Consider the following 11,054-nt stretch of genomic DNA (forward strand, 5'->3'; position numbering starts at 1 on the left):
GGTGGAACAACAATATGAACTAACCAGTACCCCGGAGCTCTTGTCTCTAGCTGCATATATATCAAAAGATCGCCTAATAGGCCATCACTTGAAAGAGAGGCCCATTGGACTTGCAAACTTTATATGCCCCAATACAGGGGAACGCCAGGGCTAAAAAGGTGGAGTGGGTGGGTAGGGGAGTGGGGGGGGGGGTATGGGGGACTTTAAGTATAGCATTGGAAATGTAAATGAGCTAAATACCTAATAAAAAAATGGAAAAAAAAAGTAGAGAGCAATTGATAATTTTGTTGAAAATTGGAAAATTTTAAATGAATACTACTTATCTTCAGAAAGCATGTAAAAGCAGGAAGTATAAAGGTCTATAAAAACCCTTTGGAAAAAATATCATCTTAAGTTAACCTACTGTGGCTGTGATTGCTATACTCAGTGATGCTCTAGAAATCTTAGTCAGTAATTCTAAATATGAGAATATATCATTTCTTATTAAGCAACTTTTCTGTTTTTGATATGGCAAAATAGTTTTTGAAGTTGTTTACAGTTGTTTTCCATGTATGTATGTATGTATGTATGTATGTATGTATGTATGTATTATGTATATATGTATGTATGTATGTATTCCCATTACATCCTAATCGCTGCCCCCTTCCTGGTTCCTTCTTCACACAGTCCCTCCCCACATCCACCCTTCCACTTCTTCTCCAGGTTGGGGGTGGCTGACCCCCCATGTGGGAACCACTTCCACCTCTGGCACATCAAGTCTCTGTAGGATTAGGCAAGTCCTCTCTGTTGGAGACCAGACAAAGCAACCCAGTATGAATAGATCCCACAGACTGGCAAGAAGTTTAGGGACAGCCCTCAATTCTTCCCCCAAACTCAGTCCAATGTTTGGCTATGGGCCTCTGCATCAGTTTCAGTCAGCTACAGAGTGGAGTCTCTCAGAGGGCAGTTATGCTAGGATCATGTCTGCAAACAAAACAGAGTATCATTACTAGTGTTAGGGGTTGGTGCTTGTCCATGGAATGGGTCTCAAATTTGACTGGCCATAGGTTGTCCATTCCCTCAGTCTCTGCTTCATCTTTGTCCCTGCATTTCTTGTAGATTAGACAATTTTTGGGTAAACTCTCAGGTATATCCTATTTACTCTAAAATATCTCCAGTTCTACATACTTCACTTCCTAGACCGTAAACTTGGAAAGGTATCATCATCATTGTAACAGCTTTTAAATTGGCCCCAACTGACAACTCTGAATCTCCTCTTGCTAAAATATATTTCTTCATACAGTAGCCCATAAATTTACATGAAATATATGCTTGTTAAGTTCTCTAAAAAAGGAAAAGCACACTTCAGCAAGTTTCTACCCAGTCCTCTGCACTATATGTACTATAGCTTCAGTTTAGTACTTTCCTGGGACTTCTGAGTATGTGAGTAAGTCAGACTCTAGTTCGTGTATCTTCTCTTAGGCTCTTCTCCTTCTTTTTATTTGCCTTGTTCAAGTTCTATGTGAATGGTTTTGTTTTTATCTCATTATATTTTATTTTGTTATGTTTCATTGTTATCTCTTAGAAGCCTGTTTTCTTTTAAGAAATGACAGAAAGGAAGTAAATCTAGATGGAAATGGAGGTGAGGTGGAACTAAAAGGGATAGAGGAAGGGAAAACTGTCAGCAGGATGAATTATGCGATAAAAGAATCTAATTTTCAATAACAGAAGAGTGGAAGAAATCTCTTCTTTGCTCTTCAAAATCAATACAAACATAACACAAGCCCCCACTTATTTATTGCCTCTGCTCATCTTACCTCTTTATAGTTGGCAGGATTATCAGTTATCAATTATATGCAGGCCACATTTGGCCTCTGCCATGCTCCTTCAACAACTAAGCAATTATATGCTATATATTAATTGTTCTATCTATCTATCCATCTATCTGTCTGTCTGTCTGTCTGTCTGTCTATCTATCTATCTATCTATCATCTATCTATCTTTAAACATTCTCTAATCCACATTGCCCTTGACTGGCCTTTTCTGTATATAAACTATTAATATTGGTTTACTTATTTTTTTCAGAGCTCAATACACTTGGAACCCATCTTATATATGCATATTTATAACTTTACTGCTCATTGAAAGACAACACCATAGGAAGAACAACAAAGACTCCCAAGAGCTCCCAGGGACTAAGCCACCAACAAAGGAGTACACATGGCTCCAGCTGCATATGTAGCAGAGGATGGACTTATCAGACATAATTGGGAGGAGAGACCCTTGTTCCTATGAAGGCTTGATAGATGCCCCAGTAAATGGGAATCGAGAACGGGGAGGCAGGAGTCGGTGGGTGGGGACCACCCTCATAGAAGCAGGCGAAGGATGGCATAGGTGGTTTCTGGGAGGGGGAAACCGGGAAAGGGGATAACATTTGAAATATAAATAAAGAAAATATCCAATAATAAGGCATTATTAGCCATGGGGTGGGGGAGAGGACGAAGAAAGACAAATGACACGTGGTTGAAACAAAGAAATTAATATTTTTATAATATCCTTGATCCTATCAATCACCATGGAAGTAGTATAAAATATTGCTGAGGTCAAATTAATACTTATTTATGTAATTTACCTATTGACAATCGTATGGTGATTCAACTTGAGCTGCCTAGTAATTTATTTGGTTTGTTAAGTATTTGTTTGTTAAGTATTTGTTTGTGTTTTGGAGGTGTGCGTGTATATGTGAGTGTGTGTGTGTATTTGTGTGTGAGTGTGTGTGTATGTGTGTTGTTCGTTGCTTTATAAATGAGCCCACGAAGGAAAGAGTTCTAACATCAAAAGTGGAGTTTATTTTAGAATCAATTATGTGTGATCATGGCCCAGGAATACAAATTCAGGTTACTATAAATTCCATTAAATTAGTAACAATTTCATGAAGTTTTATAACAGAACACATATAATCCTAAGTAAAGACACTTTTCAATATGTTGGTAGAAACCTTTGGTTAATTGATTAACTGAAAACAGATATCTCTGTGGATATGCTATCTAATGTCATTCCTATCTCTTTTCTTCATAAAAGTCAGTAGCCATCAAAGTTAATACAGTCAAATAGTTTCACTTAATAGCCATGAGTATGTCCTACCAGATACAGAAGTGGGCAAGGAATGGAAATTAAAGGCACTAAAGAAAGTCCAAAATAAATTGTAGTTGAGATCTAGGGCTGAAGCATTGCAAGCACCCCACTGGCAATGAAATTTTAATCAGTCACTACACTTTGCAGAAGATAAAGGCTAGTAAAGATGAAGTGTGCTTTCTTTCTAGGCGCTTTCCCTCACAGAAACTTGTTTTATAACCAATGTTTCCCTTTAAGAGCAAGCTGTCAAAAGCCTTCAGAAAAGGTGCAATTAATGCCTGAACACAGGATGTGCATCTCAGAGCCATTCAATCAAATCTTTCTCCCACTATTTACTCAGCCATCGTAAGGCTCCAACATCCTAAGAATGTTTACAGTATCCTCAAATATCAAGAACATCATCAAAATAGGGACATTTCTCTAATGCTTGGCATATAAAACACTTACAAGATAATTACTATTGTTTCAAACCTAATGCTTCAAAACTAATTTTTAAGTATTCTGTTACGTTTCCTTACTGCAACCCTATAGATGGAACAACAATATGAACTAACCAGTACCCCCAGAGGTCCTGTCTCTAGATGTATATGTAGCAGAAGATGGCCTAGTCGGCCATCATTGGGAAGAGAGGCCCCTTAGTTTTGCAAACTTTATATGCCCCAGTATAGGGGAACACCAGGGCCAAGAATTGGGAGTGGGTTGGTAGGGAAGCAGGGCTGGGGGAGGGTATAGGGGACTTTTGGGATAGCATTTGAAATGTAAATAAAAAAAATATCTAATAAAAAAATAAAAAAGAACAGTTAAACTTTCTATTTCATAGTGATTTAAAATTGAAGCAAGCACATTGTCATACAGACTAAGATATCTGTGTGGATCACCTCTCATAAAGTTCTGGAGGCTCAGCATAGCTAGTCTGTATCAGAATATTTCAAAAGGAGTTTACAATCAGTCTGTGGGACCACCAGAGAGCATGTCGATGTCTGTGATCCATGCTGCTGCCAGGGACCAGGCTCATGCCTATGATTCAAGCTATCCTCAGAAACTTTGCTGATGTCTACAATCTGTGCTGCCACTGGAAGCCATGTTGAAGTCTGTGATCTGCACTGTGCTCCTGATACTATGGGCAAGGATGAATCTTTCACAATAGTGTTAATGACAGAGCAGTCATATACAAAAATGACTCATGGAAGGCTTCTGTGACAAACTCCACAGTCCCACTCTCCACTCCCAAGAAGAACAAGTCCATACAAGAATTATTGAAGAGAGTCATTAAAAATTATTATAAAAATACTGATATGCAGCTATTCAGAGTTGATGGCCTCTTTCTGTGGGTGCGGAAGGACTCACTTTTCCTTAAGTGGCTAGCCACTGGGAATTTGACTTTGCTCCAATGAATACATGTGCAACACAAATCGCAGATTTTTGTTGTTGTTGCTGTTGATGTTGTTGTTATTTTTGGAGGGCACAAGATCTGGAGTGTAAACCTGGGAGGAATGGAAAGAGAGCATGATCAGGGTGCATTATGAAATTCCCAAATAATAAGTATTTTATGTTAGGTAAGAAATTAAGCAGAGCCAGGCGGTGGTGGCACCCACCTTTAATCCCAGCACTTTGGAGGCAAAGACAGGCAGATTTATGAGTTCAAGGCCAGCCTGGTCTACAAAGTGAGTTCCAGAACAGCCAGGACTACACAGAGAAACCCTGTCTTGAAAAAAAATAAATAAATAAAATAAAATAAAAATTAAACAAATAAACAAATCAATAGATAGATAGATAAGAGATAGATAGATGATAGATAGATAGATAGATAGATAGATAGATAGATAGATAGATAGATAGATAGATAGATAAGAGATAGATAGTTGAGAGATAGATGAGAGAGAGTGAGAGAGAGAGAGAGAGAGAGAGAGAGAGAGAGAGTGAGAGAGAGAGAGAGAGAGAGAGAAGTAAGTCTCTTGGAAATGTTGTGAAATAAAAATGGGTGTTGTAGAAGTGCCCCAGTCCTGCTATTTACTGAGCCTCAAGGTCCTTTTGTCTTCTAGTGTCATCTTCAAATAATATCCAGTGTTTTAGCATTTTCATTTTTGTCTTTATATTCTTGATTAGGTTAGTTTCTATGTGCTTTATTTTAGAGATGATCTTGTGAGTTGAACAGATTTATTGCTTGTTCTCAGAATGTTCCATGTTTGTATTTGTCTATAGAAAAGCTATTGAGTTTGGTAGATACCCTACTACTTTTTTATATTTCCTACTTTTTCATATCTTACTACTTTTCTGAAAGTATCATAACTTGTAGTTATGAATTTGTTGTGGGTCTTTTATATAAATAGCTTGTCCATAAGAACAATTGGACTAAATGTATATTTTCCTAAATGTATATTTCCTAAATGTATATTTTCCTTTATTTTACCTTAGCGCTCCTATTACTTCAAATAGTGCACTAAATAGGACTGAAAAAATTATACACTCCTATCTCATTCATGTTTGTAGAGAATGCTTTCAATATTTCTCCCTTTACTACTTTGATTATAAATTTGTTATATGAAGTGGTCATGTTTCATAGTAATCATGGCTTGACAGATGGACCTTGACAGGGTAGCTTTCTATTATGAGAATAAGCTGAATAATTTTAGAGTTAGTTTTTTTACAGATCTGATGATATTGGTAATACATTGGCCTCGACCTAGATCTGTTCTCTGTTTAAAAACTCCATATTACTATTACTTCATTATGGATTATTTTATATCTATTTATTCTATTAATATTCTTATTGAACAATGATATAATATATGGGTCTAGGAATTATCCTTTCTTAAAGACATTGGAGTGTTTTGTAAACAGATTTTTAAGTTTTTTCTCAAGAGTATTCTTAATTTTATCTTTTGATCTGTTGAGATTACCCACTTTCATTTTAATTTTATTACCTTGGGTCTTTTGTTCCTTAGTTAGTTGGTCTAAGGCTCTATAGACAAATGGTTTGTAAAGAAAAGTTTTATCTTTTTGAAGGTCCAAATATTTATTTCATAGATTCTTAGAATTGTTCTTTGGGATCCATCTCATAATCAGCTTCCAAACGCTGACACCATTGCACACACTAGCAAGATTTTGCTGAAAGGACCCAGATATAGCTGTCTGTTGTGAGACTATGCCGGGGCCTAGCAAACACAGAAGTGGATGCTCACAGTGGCCCCTAATGGAAGAGCTAGAGAAAGTACCCAAGGAGCTAAAGGGATCTGCAACCCTATAGGTGGAGCAACATTTTGAACTAACCAGTACCCCGGAGCTTTTGACTCTAGCTGCATATGTATCAAAAGATGGCCTAGTCAGCCATCACTGGAAAGGGAGGCCGCCCATTGGACTTGCAAACTTTATAAGCCCTGGTACAGGGGAACACCAGGGCCAAAAAGTGGGAGTGGGTGGGTAGGGAAGTGGGGGGGGGGTATGGGGGACTTTTTGGATAGCATTGGAAATGTAAATGAGGAAAATACCTAATAAAAAATATTAAAAAAAGAATTGTTCTTTTAGACTCTATTTGATAAATTTCTATCCTCGTGTGCATAATTTGTTCCATCTAGTGATTTTAAGTTTGCCATGCCCTTCATCGTCTATAGGAATGCATAAGTACCATTTACCTATGCTAGAATTTTCTGTGTTAATTTTTTGAACTAATTTTATGTTATATTGATGATCCATCATTTATCACAGGGATCCCTTCAAAAGAATAATAACATACTTAAAATTATGAATTCTAAAAGCTTTTACTATAACTAATCTAAAAATTCTTTACCAATGCAATGTCTAGATTAGCAGGTGTTCTTGTTTTTACTTTTTGTTTACATATTAGATCAACCAAAGCTTCTTAAGGCTGCCCAGTATCCAGGTCAAATATTGACCCACAACTGCTCACAGAACAAAAGAACAAAGTAGAAAAATTGAGAATAATTCCCCACAAGTAATTAGTTTTCTCAGACCCTCATAAAGTAAGAAAAATCATTAAATCAATTGTTTCTCTTTCAAAGACAATCCATATTTAAATATAAATAAATAACTAGAGATGTAGCATGGGAATAGTAGTTTTCTAGCATGTGAAAAATTCTTGGATTGATTCCCAATAATAAAAAGAGAATTAGATGAAATTAATAAAGTATACATCACTACATTTGTTAGGGAACTAAATGATAGTTTTCAAAATGAAGATTTGTTTTGTTTGTTTGTTTGTTTGTTTGTTTGTTTTTGCTTTTAGGTCAAAGGGGAAATATTTCTTTCTTAGTTCTTGGAGAATTTTATACAATGAGCTTTTCACATTCACACTTTATGCCCATCTCTCCTTCCTGTGTTTAGGTTTGGTCTGAATTTAGCTTACACTTGGCTTGCATGTCATAATATGTGTGAGTGGAACTGTGCAGCCACCCTGTTGTGTATAGAGCATTCTGTTTTCCTGTTTTTAGTTAGTGATACATACTCTTTCTGTCTCCCATTGAATATTAAGCCCTGGTCTTGGAAGGAGAAGATTCCATGTAGATTCACCACTTGGGTTCAGTATTCTTCAGAGTCTTATTCTATGCTCATTTGCTAATGTAGAGCCCATGCCTGGGCTTGGTGAGGACAGAGTGACATGATTCCTGCCCCTGGAACAGGGCTCTGGTGTGAGCCTCCATGAGTGACAATGACATCTATGGGCATAAAGCTTGTTCTTTAACAATATTTCTGGACCCAGTACTAGCAGTGGAGGACTCTTTCCTTCTGAGAAATGTCCTCCCTGTTAACATTAATGAGTGCATGATAATTAGAAACAGCATGGGTCCAGGAGTCAAGAGTGTGGCTACCTTTGTCTCAGCAAAATGGTAAACACTGGGACCTTCATGAGTTGGAAAATATATAACTTTTTAACTATGTGAAAAAGTATAATGATGCAATATGAACTTTGAGAGCTTCACGAATCTAAAGGAACAAAGGCAGCTACACTATGAGCCAGCTTGTCAGAAAGATACAAAGGCAGGCAGACACAAAAGCAGATAGATTCCTGAGTCCAGGATCAACTTAGGACAGAGCAAGTTTAGGTTCAGGTGTGGTGGAAATGGTAATTTCAGCGCAGGGACCCACCCAACTAGTGTATCCTCTGTGCTTAACAAAGGCAGACACATCTCTGAATTTTTTTGCAATGTTAAAAGAAAATGTGTGCTTGCTGTCTCCTAATACTCAAAGGGCTGGGGTCCAAGGAGGAGGCTGATTCACAAGGTAATTAAGAGGAAACCTGAGTAAATGACAGAATTGATATGGAAATATAAAACTGTGCTTTTGTTCTGCAGGAGAGGGGAGATATCCGAACAGGATAGCAGTTCCTTAGAATTTTCTCTAGAGAGAGCTGACCAACTAGAGATGTCTGGGGAGCAAAAGAAGCCCTTCAATATTTTTTTTTCTGATAGTATTTCTGACTTGAAGATTCACTAACTTTTTTATATCAGCTTTTCAGACATTGGTCAGAAAACTCCTGAGCTATCCAAACAGCTTTTACAATTTTAACTAGCAAAGAGCTGTCTCAACCAGATAGTTTTTAGAAGAGAAAGAAAAAGCTGTCTAGAACAGAGAGAGAGAGAGAGAGAGAGAGAGAGAGAGAGAGAGAGAGAGAAAGAGAGAGAGGGAGAGAGAGAGAGAGGGAGAGAGAGAGGTGAGAGAGAGAGAAATCAGGAAAGCCATTTCAGCAGAACCTGGGCTGCCAGGTTAGACCCACAATTTGAGTTCAAGTCATTTTTTTTTTCATTGCTTGCAGTGATCCCTTTCTCAGAAGCCCTTTCCAAGATGAGGCTGTACTAATACTACTTATTATATATATATATATATATATATATATATATATATATATATATATATATATATATAATACTAATACTAAATACTTACCTGATAAGGGTTTAGATATGCATTAATATATGTGTATGAAAGCAATTGCTTGCAGTCAGGTAATGTATCTATTAGCATAGTAATAGTGATAGGTTCTCTATCCTTAGCTTCTAAATTCCTTTAGTCAAGAATTCTTGACCCTAAAGATAGACCTAATTATGAACTTCAGCTAGAGGAATGGGGTATGTATCTAATCAGAAAATCATTACAATTATACTTCCACTATTACACCAATGGATATATCTTTCAAGAAAGTCATTGATATAGCTCACCAATTCACAGTTGGGTCAAACTGATTTCTTTTCCTTCTCTGATACAGTGCACAGCACCCTCCAGAACTATGAAATATGACCAATAGGGCTTATAGGTCATTCAATCATCCAAATTTTCTGAGGTACATAACTTGGACCAAAATAGAGGAAGGATTAATGAATATTCTCCCAACTTCACTCCAGCTAACACAATCAAGCATTAAAGTAAGAGAAAAGCTTATCAATATCAGGAGGAAGAAAAACAGTGAGGTAGCAGTTTTTGCTTAAGTCTTTGTCACCTGTATTTTGAGTTCTTGAACCCTTGTATAAATATTATGAACAGATTTAGAGCTGAAGGATTTCAAATGTAATAAACAAGACATATCATATCTTCAAGTAAAACAAAACACAACAAAACAAAAATAAACTCCCGACCTTACAGAATTAGCTTGTACCTTCTCAGTTCTCACTTAGTTTTTAGAAGATAACAGGTGCTTGACACATCTTTATACTATTGTAAAAATAAAAACAGAAAAAAAAAACCATGAAGCAGTAACATTTTTTCTCCTGAAATAACAAATCATTTCCCATGATTTTATTATAATTAAATTCTAACTGTCATTGAACATTTAATAAATAACAACATACGGGCTTGGGTGTGCTGGAGATGAAATTTAAAAACCTAATTATTCCAAAAATACATGCAATTAAAAGTAGAATGAGGCTTGTTGGAATATATTGATGCATGCAGATAATATTCACTCTGTAATAAGCTCCCAATTAGCCACCATTTTAATAGTTATTAAAATAAATTCCATCCAATAAAAAATACATTCCAAATACTTTTTCAATGCTTTTACTTGTATATTTTATATTGATAGTATATTCTCTCTTCCTATGCTCTTAACATATATGAACTAAGTATATATTGAGGATATATGCTGAATTTTCAGGATTGCAAACCCAAAAATAAGTTTATTATTTTCTGTTTATTTCTTTCCTATATATAACTACTTTTATATTTTCAAATCCTTCAAAGCTATTGTAGAACAATTTCCTCTGAATTGAAGCATTCTGTCATGGAGAGTCAGGACAGGGTCCTGAGATTTGGAAATAAAGTAACAAGATTTTCAAGAGTTAAAGTTTATACAATTCACCAGTACCCTTTTCAATGTTGAAAAGAAAAACAAAAAACAAAACAAAAAAACAAACAAACAAAAACCCAACAACTGTTAGTGAACAAGATTCTTGGACCAAAAGTTGTGTTGGGCAGTTTTACTGTGTTGTCACCCAGACAGGGGACAGGGTGTGCTTTGCAGTCCTGAAGCTGCCTTTGAGTTGCTCATGCACTTCAAAGGAACCCCTGACCTTCTCTCTGTAAACACCCCCAATAAATTCACAAGTTCACAAAAACTGAAGCCAGGTTGCAAGCATTTGTATTGTCTGTCATAAACTCCCTATTTGTTCATATTTGCACAGGAAATATCACACTTTTAAAAGCCCCCATTTTTAAAAAATAGCCTAGTTTCAAATAATTATATATCAACATACGATTATGCTTGGCTGTCTACACCGTTACATTTTGAGTTTTTCTAAAATGAAAAAAAAAACTAATAAAAAAACAATTCATAAAAACGTTCCACAAGTTTTCACACAAGAGAAACCTCAATCTTGCAAAATTCAATTCTGTGTCTTTAATCAGCCAAGCAAATCATGTATCATGATTTATCATTTCACATTTTTTTATTTCAAGGTTTCTTCCTCTTTAAAGTTTATGATCACTCAACA

Source organism: Mus caroli, chromosome 3, assembly GCF_900094665.2.
Source record: "Mus caroli chromosome 3, CAROLI_EIJ_v1.1, whole genome shotgun sequence".
NCBI lineage: Eukaryota > Metazoa > Chordata > Mammalia > Rodentia > Muridae > Mus > Mus caroli.